This window comes from Zingiber officinale, chromosome 2A (genome assembly GCF_018446385.1).
Source record: "Zingiber officinale cultivar Zhangliang chromosome 2A, Zo_v1.1, whole genome shotgun sequence".
Lineage (NCBI taxonomy): Eukaryota > Viridiplantae > Streptophyta > Magnoliopsida > Zingiberales > Zingiberaceae > Zingiber > Zingiber officinale.
In genome coordinates this window covers 39,592,435-39,610,398 of record NC_055988.1, presented here as the reverse complement: position 1 = coordinate 39,610,398, position 17,964 = coordinate 39,592,435, and the positions used below count along the sequence as shown (strand labels likewise).

Genomic DNA, 17,964 nt, shown 5'->3' with positions numbered 1-17,964 from the left:
TGAATTCATGGTAGTATCAGCTACTTTCGTAATGTCTCTATTTTTTTTTTTTTACATTTTCTTTTATAACACATATAAGGTGACGTTTGATTTTCTCCTAGTAATCAGAATGAGAATAGGTATCATAGTATTGTGGAATGGGAATGAGTATGAGCTTGGGTATCATTCCTAAAAATAATGTTTGGTTAGTTGAATATTTTCAATCGGAATGAACTTAAATTGCCTTTTTTACCCTTAGAGGAAAATAAGAGTAAAAATTAGATGGAAGATAAAGTTGAATGTGAGAGAAACATATGATGAGAGAGAAAGTGTGATGGGAAATAATGAAGAGAGGAAAAGTGTCATGAGAGAAAATGAGGAGAGAGAGCGTGATAGGTGAAATTGAGAAGAGAAAAAGTATGGTGAGAGAGAAAGTGTGTTGAGAGAGAAAGAGTGATGGCAAAAAATGAAGAGAGAGAAAGTGTGATGAGAGAAAATGAGGAGAGAGAGTGTGAAGAAAGAGAATGAAGAGAGAGAAAGTGTAATGAGAGAAAATATGGAGAGAGAGTATGGTAAGCGAGATTAAAGAGAGAGAAAGTATGATGAGAGAGAAAGTACAATGAAAAAATAGGAGAGAATGAGAGAGAGTGTGTGTGAGAGAAACATATGATGAGAGGGAAAATGTGATGGGAAATAATGAAGAGAGGAAAAGTATCATGAGAGAAAATGAGGAGAGAGGGCGTGATAGGTGAGATTGAGAAGAGAGAAAGTGTGTTGAGAGAGAAAGTGTGTTGAGAGAGAAAGAGTGATGGCAAAAAATGAAGAGAGAGAAAGTGTGATAAGAGAAAATGAGAGATTGAGAAGAGAAAGTATGATGAGAAAATGTGATGAGAAAAAGTGTGCTGGGAAAAAATGAAGAGAGGGAAAGTGTGATGAGAGAAAATGAGGATAGAGAGTGTGATGGAAGAGAATGAAGAGAGAGAAAGTGTGATGAGAGAAAATATGGAGAGAGAGTATGGTAAGCGAGATTAAAGAGAGAGAAAATATGATGAGAGAGAAAGTATGATGAAAAAATGAGGAGAGAATGAGAGAGAGAGTGTGATGAGAAATAATACAGAGAGAAAATGGTAGAGAATGTGTGATGAGGGAGAGTGATGGAAGAGAATGAAGAGAGAGAAAATATGATGAGATAAAATATGGAGAAAGAATATGGTAATAGAGATTGAGGAGAGAGGAAGTATGATGAGAGAAAAAATATGATGAAAAAATGAGGAGAGAATAAAGAGAGAGAAAATAATGAGAGTTTGTGTGTGATGAGAGAAAACACAGAGAGAAAATGGTAGAGAATGTGTGATGAGAGAGAATAAGGAGAGAGAAAGTATGTTGAGAGAGAAAATGTGATGATAGAATGAGGAGAGAAAAAGTATGATGAGAGAGAATAAGTAGAGAGAGTGAAATGAAAGAAAAATTGAACAAATATACTAAGGGTATTTTCGTCCAAAACTTAATTCTAAGGGGGTGTTTGGTTGATGGGTTTGGGAATGAGGGAATGGAATGATAGTAAAAGATAATGTTTGGATTGTGGGTTTGGGAATGACATTTTGGGAATGATTACTTGACTTATGGAAATCAACCAAACCCATATAACTTGATGGGTTTCATTTCCATTCCTATTCCCATTACACCCTACTATCAAATTCATACCCATAGTCATTCCCATCATTTAACCAAACACCCCCTTATTCTCATTCCATCAAAACCCAAGGGAAGGGGTGAGTTTCATCCATACCCAAATTTTTGGATTTCATTCCAAAATCTTGATTCCATTCCCATCAACCAAACACAAGGTTTGGGAATGAATCCATTCCCTCATTCCTAAACCTCTAAACCAAACATCACCTAAGTATAACTACAAACGTCACTTGCACATACTTCCATAGTGAGTTCTCAATTCAACAAAGTTACATGAATGATTTTTAAACATAACTTAATGCAGAAACTAAATTGGAAGGTCTTCAAGTTATACTGTCATTGTCTCGAGCTGGCTTATTGGTCAATGCCTCTTGTCTCATTTATCCCATTGTTTGAAAAAAATTAAAATCCGTGAGTCGAGAGTCTCAGTATATTCAAAACCGTGTTATGCAATAGTTATCTCCTATAATCTAGTGAACTAAGAGAAACCATATTGTAGGTAACTTGGGACCTTCCTACTAACATACCCTGAATGTAAGCATAGGCATCGACATAACCGTGAGAACATAAACATAAGCATGGTAAATAAATTAGGCATAATGTTATACTTGATCATGAGCATGCATGTCCATAAGCATCGGCATTGTTGGTACCCTAAGGTTGTATTGATGTGATCAAACAAGTTAAGTTAGGTCATGTTGTGTTTAATCTTGTGTCTAAGTGTGCAGGAGCTAAGGAGCACAAGAAGTCGAGCAAAAGACGCAGTTAGCAAGAAGGACGACACGGGAGAGAGCCGACGGGCTCAGTGCGTTTAAGGGACGAGGTGTTGCGGAAGAGCACGCGGGTGGACGAGAAGGAGGCGAGCGATGTTTCCGAGGGATGAGAAGCCGGAGCGAAAGGTTGATCGAGAAAGCCAGAAGTTGGGTTCGGATGAGCCCTATTCCGAATGGTCGAAATTACCCAAGCGAGCAGAGCCGGAGCGGAAGACCCGGACCAAAATGAGCAAAACTGGAGCAAAGGTTCCAGGTCAAAAAAGTCAATTATGTTGACTTTGTGCCCCGACCAAGGCTATAAATACAGCCTTGGTCCAGAAGCTGAAGAATAACAAGCATTCCTGCAAACAACACTTGTACACGCTTTAGTTTCCATTTAGCTTCTCATTTTCTGTACTTCATTACTATAATGAGGCTTCTCCGCCTGAAGAAAATCTTTAGTGTGCGTTCACTTTCTTGGATTAACAACCTCTCCGGTTGTAACCAAGTAAATCCTCTGAGCCTTAGTCTTTCATTTTATTTCTTATTTTATGTAGTGCAAGTGTTCCTTTAAGTCCGAGAAGGGTTTATTTTTGATTTTGTGTAGGGTTATTCAACCCCCCCCCCCCACTTTTAGTCGGCCAACGGGTCCCAACAGGCATAAGTATACTGGTATGGCATAAACATATACATAAGAATAGATTTAATCATGAGCATGTACATAAGACTAAAAATAAGCATAAGCATTGTAAAATACCGGAAAAAGGCCAGATAATGATAAGGGAATTTTTCAGAATTTTTGGAAATTTTTCGGGAATTTTTAGGAGCTCGTATGGACGAGTTTGCGGGGATAAAAATAGGGTCTCGGGAAAACCTGTTTAGGCTACCCATTTAAGCGAGGAAATGTTTATTTTATTTTTATTTCCTATTTCTTTATTTTCGCCGTTTCCTCTTTGCCGCGAGCCCTAACCTCCTTCCCCGAGCAGTTTCCTCCCCCTCTCGCAACAAAATCCCTCGGTTTCCTTCTTCCCCGAGTGCACAAAGCCCGTGCCGACACTTCTTCTGTAAAATACCGGAAAATGGTAGATAATAATAAGGGAATTTTTCGAAATTTTTAGAAATTTTTCTGGAATTTTTTGGAGACCGTATGGATGAGTTTACGGGGATAAAAACGGGGCCCGGGAAAAAGCCTGTTTAGGCTACCATATTTAAGCGAGGAAAAGTTCTATTTTTCTTTTTCTTTTCCCTTTTTCTTTTCTTCTTTACTTGCCCGACTCTTCTCCTCTTCCCCCATTTTCTCCCGACGCCGACTCCTTGCCAAAACCGCCGGCGAAGGTTCCATCTTCTCCCCTGTCTTCATCTTCTTCACCGCCGGTCACCATGAGTTCACCGCCAACAGCAGTCCTTCCCTCTGTCGTTGCCTCATCGCCGTAGAGATCTCAGTCTACCGCCGGCCTCTCCTTCTCTTCCTCTCCCGAGCGTCGGCCGCCGGCAAGTATCCCGTGCCCTAGCGACCCGCGGCTCCCACACCCTCTCGAGACATCGCCGGCCACTGGAATCCAGCGCCGCTGCTGTGCCCTAAGTCCTCGTACTCCACTACCGCCGCCGATCGGTCAGCACAGCCCAGAGCCGCCGGCCCCAGGAACCCTAATGTCAAATCCTCCCTCTCCTCTTCTGGTCGCAGGCATTTGGAGATTGCCAGGAATCTAGCATCCGAGCCTTCTTCTTGTGGCGTTGCCCTAGATCGACGCCCAACGCGAGAGGTATATTTCCGTGCCCTAGCTTCTGTCCACTCTCCGACACCACCAGTGAGATGCTCCAACACCTGCATCTTCGCCGGGTGTTGTGGTCGCCGGAGAAGGATCGACGCTAGAACTACCTCCTCATGATCTGATTTATAAGTGCTAGGTAGGTGGTTTTCAGCAAGTATGATCCATTTAGTAGCCTTATGGACCTGTTGAATACCGACAAACAAGTGATGATTTTAGGTATTTGGTTTTGGAAGACAACAGCTATTTTCGAGTGAGTCAACAACAAAGTCGACTGGATTTGGGTGAGTTCTTATGTATTGATCTAGATTAAGTTGTTGTGATTGACTATGCTTTATAGCAACTCCTAATTGGATTGGATTAGTTGATTCAGAATTATTATGTTAGCAGGAAAAGAGTGGGCAACAGTAGATCATCTTTCGATGGTGAAACCCTTTCAGTCGTGAGCCATCATTAGCTACGACAAATTTGGTGAGTTTGTAGGATGATAAGAGTTCATGAATTGAGTTAAATTTAATTGAACTAATGAGAATGAATTTCCTAATTAGATTAGGGTTAAGTTAGCTTTTTGGTTCATGATAGATTTAGATCACTAGTTCATATTTGACCTAGTTGTACCATGTGTTATGTGGTTGCAGGACTTTGATCCGAGACGATGTCTCGACGAGGGATCTATTGCGGATACGATCCTTTCTATTGGAGGCGGGTACCTCTTGACTTATCTTTATGATATTGTCTATTGGATATGCATAGTATTTTATAGCTGCAAGCAATGATCATGTTTGCCTTGGTATGTCACGGTTTGATACCCATAGCATGATCTGTTGGCTGTTTGTTATGTATCCATGTTTACGTTTCATGATTATTGCCATGAGTACTTTGGTTCCTAGAGTAAGTGACATACCATACCTACTGAGGTTCGGACTAGTTCTGGATTTTATTTTCTGGCATGTGTATCTAGATTATCTGATACCTAGGTTTTTATACCATACATGACTTGTGTACCTCTATTTGTATATCATATCTGATTTGTGTACTTAGGCCCTTTTTCTTTGATCTGTGCATATTGTTGGTACATATGCTATGGAAGGGGGATATGTTTAGAATCTAGGTTGTTATATCATAGAGGACCTGTATACCCTAGATCTGTGGATTTGACCTACTGATACTGTGGTACCCATATTATGTATATATGGATATGGATATGTTGATCAGTTTTGCTATCCTTAGTGTCATGCATCATGATTGCATGCTGTGCGATTGTCGGCTCCACTATAGTTGAGCACATCGCCAGTTACATGTACTGCACACACCACCACTCATGGATTAGTGGTATATCAGACAGGTGTGTGGCGGTTACTGTTTAGCTCCGTTAGTGCGAGGACTCGGCGTAGTAGCCGTGACGATTCCTTCTGTTTAGCTCGGGCATTTAGTGTAGCGTAATGGCCGTGACGGTGGACTTTGTTTAGCTCCGTTGGTCGGGTGACTCGGCGTGGTGGCCGTGAGATACCTCCGTCATCGTGTCTGGGAGATGAGGCGTTGAGCTCCCCATTTATGATTTGGGGTCAGGGGCGAGTACTCCGACAGTCCGTCCTCGGTCACTCATCGGGAGTAGTGACGAGTGCGTGGTTGTCACCTACCCACTCGGTCTCACCGTTTGTGTGTGAGATAGTAGTAGCGTCGGGGGTGACAGACCATCATTAAGCATCATATCGTTGATGCATTTATATTCTTATGTTTGTGTTCTTTGCGTTTGGTTCTTTGTATTTTGGTTGGATCGTACTTGACTGCATCTGAGGATTATTGACACTTCGGTTTGTGACCCTTTTATGCGGATAGGAGTTCTGGTGAGTCTGACTTCCTCGATTACCATTCGGTTTCGTATTCCTATATATGATTAGGAAGCTGTATTCCATGTTTATTGCTGTTAGATATATCTTACTACTCATGTCCATTGGTATTCGCTGAGTTGTTGAACTCACCCCCGTTGACACTATCTTTTCAGGTACCAGGTTATTTATGGTGTCGCTTGGAGCATCCTGTCTGCTGGTCCCCACGTCACATCAGAAGCCATATCTCCGCATTTTTTTTGTTATTTGATCTTGGTATATGAGATGTATGTATTTGACTTTGTGTGTTCCGGTTTTGTGTTCGGAGTGTTGTGGCTGTATGTGATGTTTTGTATCAGTTGTTGGTTGTGTAAGCCTAGCCGGCTAGCAGTCTTGTGTTTTGGTTTGTATTTGGTTTCTGTCATTTTCCGTGTTTTGGTTTTGTTCCAGCCGTGTGGGCTGATGATATATATATATATATAACTGCGTGGTTGTGTGTATATATTCCAGCCGCCTGTGGCTGATGTATATTGTGTATGTAGAAAGTGTCAGATTGTCCGTCGTATAGGGGAGGTGTTGCCGAAATTTTTTCGGACAGAGACTCCTCTGGGCGTGACAATTTAGTGGTATCAGAGCGAGTATACGATACTTGCTATGTGTTTTGGATTTTCGAGATTTATCTGATATCAATTTATTTGGTATCAGAGATCAGCTTGCGAGTCTTATTTTTCCGGTGTTTCGGATTTTGTGTTTTGGTCTTTTCGATGTGACTTTTCGGGTTTTTGGGACCTGGCAACAGCAGGACATCTCCAAGCTATAGGAGGTATGTTGGTATATACTGTTATCCTACCTTTCTGTTAGTATATGCCCAGTTGACTATTACAGTTTATCACCTGTATTAGCATACTTTATTAGTACCTGTTTGGTTATTGTAGCGTATATTACATGTGATGGGTTAGCCACTGATCTTGATTGACCTTAATAGAGATTAAGGATTATAGGCTTTGGTGATTTTACACGTCATACACTAGTAGTTTTTTTTAGCTTATGTTATTACTAGTTGGTTAGCAGATTGAGGCACATACCAGCCTCTGCTTTTATTAGCTGGGTAGTGGATAGTATTTATATCTTTATGTTGACCTAGCCAGTAGTATACCATGTTATCTTAGTTAATTTTATCAGCAGATAATTAGTTTACTTTTGTTAGATCGGTCAGTAGAAGACTGATCTACGTTTGTTGACTTGGGTAGTCGTGATCGATTTACCTTAGATGCTTGTAGAGACTTTATTTATTCTTGATTAGTTAGTAGATGACCGATTAGTTTTGTTGACCCGAACAGTAGAGTATTGACCTACTTTACTTCTAGATGTTTGAATCTTGAGTTATTCGTGGTTAGTTGGATATCTTGAGCACATCGAGTATCTAGCTTATCCTGACGTGGGAAAGGATTGGATTAGCCATATACTATTGATGATTTGGTCAGTCGATAGAGGATCAAAGTATCCTATTCCATGGGTACTGTAATTTTAGACTGTTTGTACCTAATTGGATAACTTCGAAGATGGCATAGGGTTGGTGTGATAGATTGGATTAAATATGCTGATTATGCATATCTATGAAGTGTACATATGATTGTTATAAGTTGAAGGAGTTATATGATGGATAGTTCATTTGTGGATAGTGTGGGTATTCCCATCTAGATATGGTTATTGTAGGTATCTTGTGGATTATAGCTATTTAGTTAGCTGTACGTGCCTGATTGACATGTTGGAGGTATCTTATCGATTTAAATCTGTGTCGTGGTATGTGCACATGGGTGTGAATGTCATGTTGGAAGTATCTTGTCGACTACATTAGTGTTGTGGTATGTGTTAGAGTGTATACTAAAAGCCTAGCTTTTGGTATAAACATTTATCTAGAAATAAGAATCACATTGGTCAAATGTCTACATTTATGATAAATGTAGTTGTTCAATTAATTTATATTGTAGATAACATGGTGTGTGGTGTCACACACAGAAGATCATGTTATCGGTTTCCTTATAAATTATAAACAGTAGCTCACGACCATAATGGAAAGGAACAAACCATTGGAAGGTCGTAGTGTAATTAGGTATTAGTTTATCTTAACTATATAATTACACTAGTACACTTAGAGTGTATTGAGTAGAACCATTAGAGGTCGTTTCTTTTATACTGACTTTATAAAGAAACAAAGACCTCAGTTATTATGGAAGTGTGTGCTCTTAATCCTAATATAATAACAAGCACATATATTTGATATTTATTTCTTTAATTTATCAATGGGTGAGATTTAGTTCGATGAATCAATAAGCGATAAGTTGGGAAATGATATCACTTATAGTGTGTGTTGTTGATTATAGAAGAAGCGTGTCCTAGTGATCTAGGTTGAGAATGTCCCAAGAGGAGCTCGTAAGGATTGTCGTATTAAACCCTGCAGGTGGGCGTAGTCCGACATGGCGATGAAGTTGAGTGGTACTACTCTTGGAGCTAGATATTAATTAAGTGAGTTGTCGAACTTACTTAATTAGTGGACATTGTTATCTTAAACACAGGGAGACTAACACACTCATAATAAGAAGGAGCCCAAATGTAATTTGGGATTGGTGCGTAGTTCAATGATAGTTCTTTAGTGGAATGAATTATTATTGATGAAATTAAGTTGTGTGTTGGCGAACACGGGATGCTTAATTCATGGGAGACCAAAACCAATTCCTCCTCTCGGTCTATATCGTAGCCTCTGTATATAGAGATTTATACCCACCGATACCCACCTTCTTACCCGTCCAATGGGGGCCAAGCTAGCTTGGAACCCAGCTAGGTAGGCGAGTCAGTGGATGAGCCGTATGAGTGGTAGGCAAAGCTTGGGTCCCAGCTTGGGTGGCCGACTAGAATATTAAAAGGATTTTATTAAAATTATTTCTTATGTGGATATCATGATTTTAAAAGAGAGTTTAAAAATTAAAAATTTCCTTTTATAACTTTCTACAAAAGATTAAGAGAAGAGATTAATCTCTTTCCTTATTTGTAGATTAAAGGATGGTTTTAATTTTTGGTAAAAACTTTCCTTATTTGTAAATCATCTACATGTTTAAAGAGAGTTTAAAATTTGAAATCTTTCCTTATTTGTTGATTAAAGGAGGATTTTAAATTTTAAGAAAACTTTCAATTTTAATCATGTTCATGATTTAAAAGAGAGTTTAAAATTAAATATTCTCTTTTATAAGTTTCTACAAAAGATTAAGAAAAGATTTGATATCTTTCCTTATTTGTAGATTAAAAGAGATTTTAATTTTTAGAGATAACTTTCTTTTTATCCACATGTTTAAAAGAAATATTTTAATTTATAAAATTTCCTTTTTATTAACCACCATGAAGGGAAAAATTATTTGAGAAATTTTTATAAATTTCCGAAAGCAAATTAGGAAGTTTTAATTCTTGTGTGAATTAAAATTTCCTTGATTTGTGGAATGGTGTGGCCGGCCATTGTATTTGTAAAAAGGAAATTATTTTTAATTAAATAAAATTTTCTTTTTCATGGCAAAATAATTAAGGAAGTTTTTAATTAAATTTCCTTATTTGCCAAGACCAAGGATTATAAAAGAGGGGGTAGAGAAGGCTTCAAGAAGAACAACCTCTATTATTTCTCTCCCTCTTTTCCTTGGTGTTGTGGCCGGCCAACCTTTCTTCCTCTCTTCCTCTTGGTGGTGGCCGAACCTTTCTCTATTGGCTTGGAGCTCTTGTGGTGGCCGGATACTACTTGGAGAAGAAGAAGAAGAAGGAGAGAAAGCTTGTATCCCTTGGAGCTTGGTTGGTGTTTTGTTCTTCGTCCTTGGTGAAGCTTCTTTGTGTTGGCCGAACCTAGCTAGGAGGAGAAGAAGGTGCTTGGTGGTTTCTCATCTCGGAAGATCGTTGCCCACACAACGTCCGAGGTTAGAAGAGGAATACGGTAGAAGATCAAGAGGTTTTTTCTACAAGGTATAACTAGTAATTTTTCTTTCCGCATCATACTAGTTATTTATGGAAATAATACTAAATACAAGAGGCATACGATTCTAGAGTTTCGAATTTATTTTCGATATAGTGTTCTTTTGTTTTTCTTTTCCTTGTGATTTGATTGTTCTTTTCGGTTAACCTAAAGTTATTTTAGGAAATTAAATATTAGCTTTCTATAAAAGGTTTTGTCTAGTCGGTGGTGGTTGTTCCCATATCCAAGAAGGCCATGTGCCTCGCCACGTCAGTACTGGGAACCGATTATGGAAATTAATATTTAATGGAATTAATAACTTAAGGTGATTTGGGTCGAAGGTGTTAAGTTCCGCAGGAGACCCAAGTCAAAACCTAAAAGAACGAATAAATTAAGTTTTGGATCAAACGTGTTAAGTTCCGCAGGCGATCCAAAATTTAATTTGAAAGAACACATGGTAGCTAGGAAAAGGTTCAGACCTTTGTACAAATTTTTTGTACAGTGGAACCTCTAGGCTTTCCGAGTAGCAACCAACAGTATGTACATATGTGTTTGGTGTGGTATTTGAGGTATCTTGTTGATTTTGTGTGATTTGTGAATGCACCTGGGTTTTAGTATGCCTTATTGGAAGTATAGGTTGATTATACTCTTGGCATATGTGTATATATGTCAGGTGAGTGATGTTTGAGGTGTATTGTCGATTATACCTATATTGATATGGTCGTATGGTTCTTGTTGGAGGTCGCATTGATTTATACCTATGATGTGAGTATTTTTGTGTGCCTGAGGATTACAGCGATCATACATATGTTGTGTGTGCACGTGTGTTAGATGTATGGTTGGTAGCATCATGATGATTCTACCTATGTTAAATGTTGAATATTAAATGTCTACATTATGATATTGGTCGATTTACCCTGTCAACTAATTCTCCCATTAGTGGGTGACCGACCCACTAGGAGGATGATAGAGTTGACTATGGATTTGATTTGCTTACTGGGTGGTTATACCCTAGGCTACCCACAGTGATCTGTGGTAGAGAGATCTTGTGCAGTCTCTAGCTAGATAGTTAGTTGCTTTGGACACTTTTGTATTGTTGTGGTAGAGCGTAGCTCCCACATGTTATGGATCGTTTGTGGTAGAGCGTAGCTTCCACATATTTTGGATTCCCACATATTTAGGGATTGTTTTGTAGTGGAGCGTTGCTCCTACAAATTGTGAATTGTTTGTAGCGGAGCATTGCTTCCATATATATTGTGGATATATATATTCTGGATTATTTGTGGTGGAGCGTTGCTCCCACATATGGAGGATTTCTTGTGGTAGAGCGTTGCTCCCACATATGTGGTATTTCGTCTGATAGAGCATTGCTCTCACACTGGAGGTTCTATTCTTTGGTGATTATATATCGTTGGTGATCAGATCTGTTTATTGTTGAGGATCTTATGGTTAGGAATGTCTGTGATACAGACATGATGTGTCTTGGTTTTACCATTAGAGCTTACGGAGCCCTAGATGTTATCATGGACTCGATGATTTTAGTATTCCCAGGATGTTTGGATCTGTGCCCATTGTCTTTGTTGACGATGTTGTGATTTATTACGGATCTGAGGTGAGTCAAGTACACCACCTTCGCATAGTTCTAGAGATGTTTCGACGAGAACATCTATATGTGAAGATCAGTAGTGTGTATTTTGGTTTTCTTCTGTGAGATATTTGAGACACACGGTCACCAGTAGGAGTATACCGTGGTTACACAGGAGATAGAGGATGTTACTGTTGGGAGTAGACGGAATCTATAGAAGAGGCTCGTAACTTCCTTTGTTTGGCTGATATTTCCGGAGATGCATTGAGGATTTCTCACGGATTGTTATGCTATTGACACACTTGACCAGGAAAAGCGTGAAGTTTACGTGGTTCGAGGACTACAAGACCAGCTTCTAGGAGCTAAAGCGGAGACCAGTGTCGGCTCCGATTTTGGTTTTACCTTCGGGAGAGGACGGATATGTCCTCTACACCGACGCATCTACTCAGGGTTTCTCCGAGTTAGACCTTGAGGAGCAGGGACAGACAGAATAGAGTATTCTTGTTACCATAGTTGCTCAGTCGTTGGTTAGGACGAGGATCTGAGAGACCCAGGTTGGTGATCAGCATTTGCAATTTATTAGCAGCCAGATAGCTCCGGGCAGCAGACCGAGTTCACACGAGACGAGGAGAGTATTATATACTCCCGAGGCAGATTGTGCGTACCTCAGTCTCATCCGGTCTTACAGGGGCTACTTCAGGAGACTCATCACTTTCGATTTGCGATCCACCCAGGCGGTACCTGTATGTACCGAGATTTGAGACGTTCTTATTGGTGGAACGGTATGATGAAAGACATCACGGAATTTTGTAGTTAGATGTCTTGTCTGTCAGCAAGTGAAGACTGAGCACCAGAGACCTACCAGTTTATTTCAGCGGATTCCTATTCCCGAGTGGAAATGGGAACGTATTACTATGGACTTTGTGGTGAGTTTGCCGAGGACATGACGAGGCCATGACGCGATTTGGGTAATCGTTGATCGATTAACCAAATCCGCGCACTTCTTAGCGATCCGGAGGACTGATTCCCTCGATCGATTGGTAGATCTGTTTTACCGGGAGATCATCAAATCACGGGGTGTCTCATTGACTATTATTTCGAATAGAGACTCCCGGTTCACGTCTTATTTTTTTGACAGAGTCTGCAACAGGCCTTGGGAACGCAGCTCTGTTTCAGTACAACTTTCCATTCGCAAACAGATGGACAGTAGAGTGGACCATTTAGACTCTAGAGGACTTGTTGAGGCTTGTGTATTGGATTTTGGAGGCAGTTGGGCGGATCATTGGCCATTGGTAGAGTTCGCCTACAACAACGGGTTGCATTCGACTATCCTAATGCCACCGTTGAAGTGTTGTATGGTAGGCCTTGTCGGACACCCACCCTCTGGATGAGGTTGGGGAGGCCCAGTTGTCGGGACCTCAGGCCCAGTTGTCGGGACCTCATAGAGCTCCGCATGAGGCAGAGATGATCCGTATTATCAGACGGAGGATGTCAGAGGCGCAAGACCGCCAGAAGAGTTATACTGATCGGAGACAGAGACTTTTAGAGTTCTCCATTTGTGACTATGTATTTTTGTGAGTTTCACCCACGAAAGGGGTGAAGAGATTGGCCTCAGAGGTAAGCTAGCTTGCGATACATTAGACCTTTCCAGATCTTGGAAAGGGTTGGAGCAATAGCCTATCGTTTAGCGCTACCACCAGCTTTGGCGGGTGTTCACGACGTATTCCATGTGTCTATGCTGATGAGGTATATATCCGACTCGACACATGTACTAACAGATATCACAGCGTCGTTCAGCCTGACGTCACTTATGAGGAGATTCCGGTACAGATTTTAGACCGGAAAGAGCATCAGTTATGGAACAAGACTATCCGACTGGTTAAAGTCAAATGACAGTATCATTCGGATGAGGGGGCTAACTGGGAGTTCGAGGATACGATCCGAGCTCGATACCCCATCTTTTCACTTGAGGTATGTGCTTTAATTTACCGTTCAGCATTTATACTTTCTATATCTGTTGTTAGTACTTGCTGATGGTAGATAACGAAATTTTGGGACCAAATTTTTATTAGTGGGGGAGAATGTAAAATACCGGAAAATGGTAGATAATAATAAGGGAATTTTTAGAAATTTTTCTGGAATTTTTTGGAGACCGTATGGATGAGTTTACGGGGATAAAAACGGGGCTCGGGAAAAAGCCTGTTTAGGCTACCATATTTAAGCGAGGAAAAGTGCTATTTTTCTTTTTCTTTTCCCTTTTTCTTTTCTTCTTTACTTGCCCGACTCTTCTCCTCTTCCCCCATTTTCTCCCGACGCCGACTCCTTGCCAAAACCGCCGGCGACGGTTCCATCTTCTCCCCTATCTTCATCTTCTTCACCGCCGGCCACCATGAGTTCACCGCCAACAGCAGTCCTTCCCTCTGCCGTTGCCTCATCGCCATAGAGATCTCAGTCTACCGCCGGCCTCTCCTTCTCTTCCTCTCCCGAGCGTCGGCCGCCGGCAAGTATCCCGTGCCCTAGCGACCCGCGGCTCCCACACCCTCTCGAGACATCGCCGGCCACTGGAATCCAGCGCCGCTGCTGTGCCCTAAGTCCTCGTACTCCACTGCCACCGTCGATCGGTCGGCACAGCTCAGAGCCGCCGGCCACAGGAACCCTAATGTCAACTCCTCCCTCTCCTCTTCTGGTCGCAGGCATTTGGAGATTGCCAGGAATCTAGCATCCGAGCCTTCTTCTTGTGGCGTTGCCCTAGATCGACGCCCAACGCGAGAGGTATATTTCCGTGCCCTAGCTTCTGTCCACTCTCCGACACCACTAGTGAGATGCTCCAACACCTGCATCTTCGCCGGGTGTTGTGGTCGCCGGAGAAGGATCGACGCTAGAACTACCTCCTCATGATCTGATTTGTAAGTGCTAGGTAGGTGGTTTTCAGCAAGTATGATCCATTTAGTAGCCTTATGAACCTGTTGAATACCGACAAACAAGTGATGATTTTAGGTATTTGGTTTTGGAAGACAACAACTATTTTCGAGTGAGTCAACAACAAAGTCGACTGGATTTGGGTGAGTTCTTATGTATTGATCTAGATTAAGTTGTTGTGATTGACTATGCTTTATAGCAACTCCTAATTGGATTGGATTAGTTGATTCAGAATTATTATGTTAGCAGGAAAAGAGTGGGCAACAGTAGATCATCTTTCGATGGTGAAACCCTTTCAGTCGTGAGCCATCATTAGCTACGACAAATTTGGTGAGTTTGTAGGATGATAAGAGTTCATGAATTGAGTTAAATTTAATTGAACTAATGAGAATGAATTTCCTAATCAGATTAGGGTTAAGTTAGCTTTTTGGTTCATGATAGATTTAGCTCACTAGTTCATATTTGACCTAGTTGTACCATGTGTTATGTGGTTGCAGGACTTTGATCCGAGACGATGTCTCGACGAGGGATCTATTGCGGATACGATCCTTTCTATTGGAGGCGGGTACCTCTTGACTTATCTTTATGATATTGTCTATTGGATATGCATAGTATTTTATAGCTGCAAGCAATGATCATGTTTGCCTTGGTATGTCACGGTTTGATACCTATAGCATGATCTGTTGGCTGTTTGTTATGTATCCATGTTTACGTTTCATGATTATTGCCATGCGTACTTTGGTTCCTAGAGTAAGTGACATACCATACCTACTGAGGTTCGGACTAGGTTCTGGATTTTATTTTCTGGCATGTGTATCTAGATTATCTGATACCTAGGTTTTTATACCATACATGACTTGTGTACCTCTATTTGTATATCATATCTGATTTGTGTACTTAGGCCCTTTTTCTTTGATCTGTGCATATTGTTGGTACATATGCTATGGAAGGGGGATATGTTTAGAATCTAGGTTGTTATATCATAGAGGACCTGTATACCCTAGATCTGTGGATTTGACCTACTGATACTGTGGTACCCATATTATGTATATATGGATATGGATATGTTGATCAGTTTTGCTATCCTTAGTGTCGTGCATCGTGATTGCGTCTTTGTCGATTATCGGCTCCCTTATAGTTGAGCACGCCCGATTCGTATCTTCTTACCACCACTCATGGATTAGTGGTATATCAGACGTGTGTGCGGTTACTGTTATTGCTCCGTTAGTACGAGGACTCGGCGTGGTGGCCGTGACATTCGCTTCTGTTTGCTCCGTGGCATTTAGTGTAGCAGTAGTGGCCGTGACGGTGGACTCTGTTAGCTCCGTTGGTCGGTGACTCGGTGGTAGTCGTGAGATACCTCCCGTCGTCGTGTCAGGAGATGAGGCGTGGAGCTCCCCGTTTATGATTTGGGGTCACAGGACGGCGACAGCAGCCCGTCCACTCGGTCACTCATCGGGAGTAGTGACGACGTTGTTACAACCCTACCCACTCGGTCTCACCATTTGTGTGTGAGATGGTAGTAGCGTTAGGGGTGACCGGGCGCGTCATTAGCATCATGCATTGATGCATTTATATTCTTATGTTTGTGTTTCTTGCATTTGGTTGTTGCATTTGGTTGGATCGTACTGACTGCATCTGAGATTATTGACACTTCGGTTTGTGACCCTTTTATGCGGATAGGAGTTCCTGGTGAGTACAGCTTCCTCAGTTACCTTTCAGTTTTGCATATTCCCTATATATGATTAGGAAGCTGTATTCAATGTTTATTGCTGTTAGATATATCTTACTACTCATGTCCATTGGTATTCGCTGAGTTGTTGAACTCACCCCCGTTGACACTATCTTTTCAGGTACCAGGTTATTTATGGTGTCGCTTGGAGCATCCTGTCTGCTGGTCCCCACGTCACATCAGAAGCCATATCTCCGCATTTTTTTTGTTATTTGATCTTGGTATATGAGATGTATGTATTTGACTTTGTGTGTTCCGGTTTTGTGTTCGGAGTGTTGAGGCTGTATGTGATGTTTTGTATCAGTTGTTGGTTGTGTAAGCCAGTCTTATGTTTTGATTTGTATTTGGTTTCTGTCATTTTCCGTGTTTTGATTTTGTTCCAGCCGTGTGGGCTGATGATATATATATATATAACTGCGTGGTCGTTTGTATATATTCCAGCCGCCTGTGGCTGATGTATATTGTGTATGTAGAAAGTGTCAGATTGTCCGTCGTATAGGGGAGGTGTTGCCGAAATTTTTTCGGACAGAGACTCCTCTGGGGCGTGACATCTTCTGCATCTTGTCCTTCTTCCCCCCGAGCCGCACACCGACGCCACTGCCGTTCCTACTCAGCCCTAGCGCCGGTTCTTCTTCTCCTCTACCTAGCGCCGGACAACACTGCCACTGTGAGCAGAGCCCTTTCCCTCTATCGCACGGAGTGCGCCAAAGCCCTACAGTCGGCGCTTCACTGAAGCTTCCTCTCCTCTGTTGTCGCCTCTCGTCGTGGAGGACTCAGATCGCCGCCCCCTTTCGTCAGCAAGCTTTGGCCGGAAGAGGGAGTACCGAGCCCTCTCCTGATCTGTCCTAGTTCTACCCCACCGCTGCCACCTAGCCTCATTGTTCTGCCTCCCCTTTTCTTGTACCCGAGCCCCTCTTCCAGCGATGTCCTAGCCCTGATCCGCCTGCCACTTCTGAGAGAGAATCCTGATTTCCTCTTCCTCACGATCTTCTTCACAGTTTGATCGTACTGGTGCCGCCGGATCGTGCTCCCATCACTAGATCTAGACGCTGGCCGTGTGGTTGACGCCATTGTTGTTATCTCCAACCGATCACTGTTGGCAACAACAAGACACTATCAGAGAGGAAGGGGGGCCGAGTTAGGTAAGGCTAATTTGGGTATTTGGATTTTTGATTAGAATGTTTGTGCTGAATTTGTGGGGCTGATCACTGTGGTACTGTTATTATTTTATCCAGCAGTTGTTTACCTTGAATTGCAGTAGCCAGCAGTCCTATTCAGGCAGCAACAAACCGTGTGTGGATCAATAATCAAGGCTGTGGATTGAGGTAAGGTTTAGGGTTTTGAGCTTCATGTAGATTGATTAGGTTTATGTTGGGAATTGGTAGATTGGATTAGCTTTAGATTTTTAATCTAATGTTATGATTAGGGTTAAAGGAAATTAACCCTAGTTAATTGTTGGATTTAATTTAGGAAGGTCGAGATTATGGTTTAGGGGTTTTCCCTAAATTGTTCTTAAGGATTTTTATTTAGTTATTCGTTTAATTTGTAGCTAAATAAAAATGTATGTTTGATATCATAGGACATTGACGCGAGACGAGTATCTCGATTATCGGATTGGACTTTTCGATTGGAGGCAGGTACTTTTGACTTTATGTCTTTGATATGCATAGTAGTGAATTTAACAAGTAGCAATAATTATGTTCTCTTATTTGTTTAGGT

At 41.4% G+C, this 17,964-nt stretch overlaps 2 long non-coding RNA genes across 2 annotated transcripts; both read left to right on the top strand.

Annotated features, from left to right (window-relative positions):
- The first annotated feature begins 3,697 nt into the window (after positions 1-3,697).
- Positions 3,698-4,900, top strand: LOC122039598. Its single transcript, XR_006128261.1, has 4 exons — positions 3,698-4,331; positions 4,412-4,476; positions 4,583-4,663; positions 4,831-4,900. It is a non-coding gene; the product is annotated as an uncharacterized LOC122039598 (long non-coding RNA).
- A 9,369-nt stretch (positions 4,901-14,269) lies between these two features.
- Positions 14,270-15,080, top strand: LOC122039597. Its single transcript, XR_006128260.1, has 3 exons — positions 14,270-14,656; positions 14,763-14,843; positions 15,011-15,080. It is a non-coding gene; the product is annotated as an uncharacterized LOC122039597 (long non-coding RNA).
- The last annotated feature ends 2,884 nt before the right edge of the window (positions 15,081-17,964 follow it).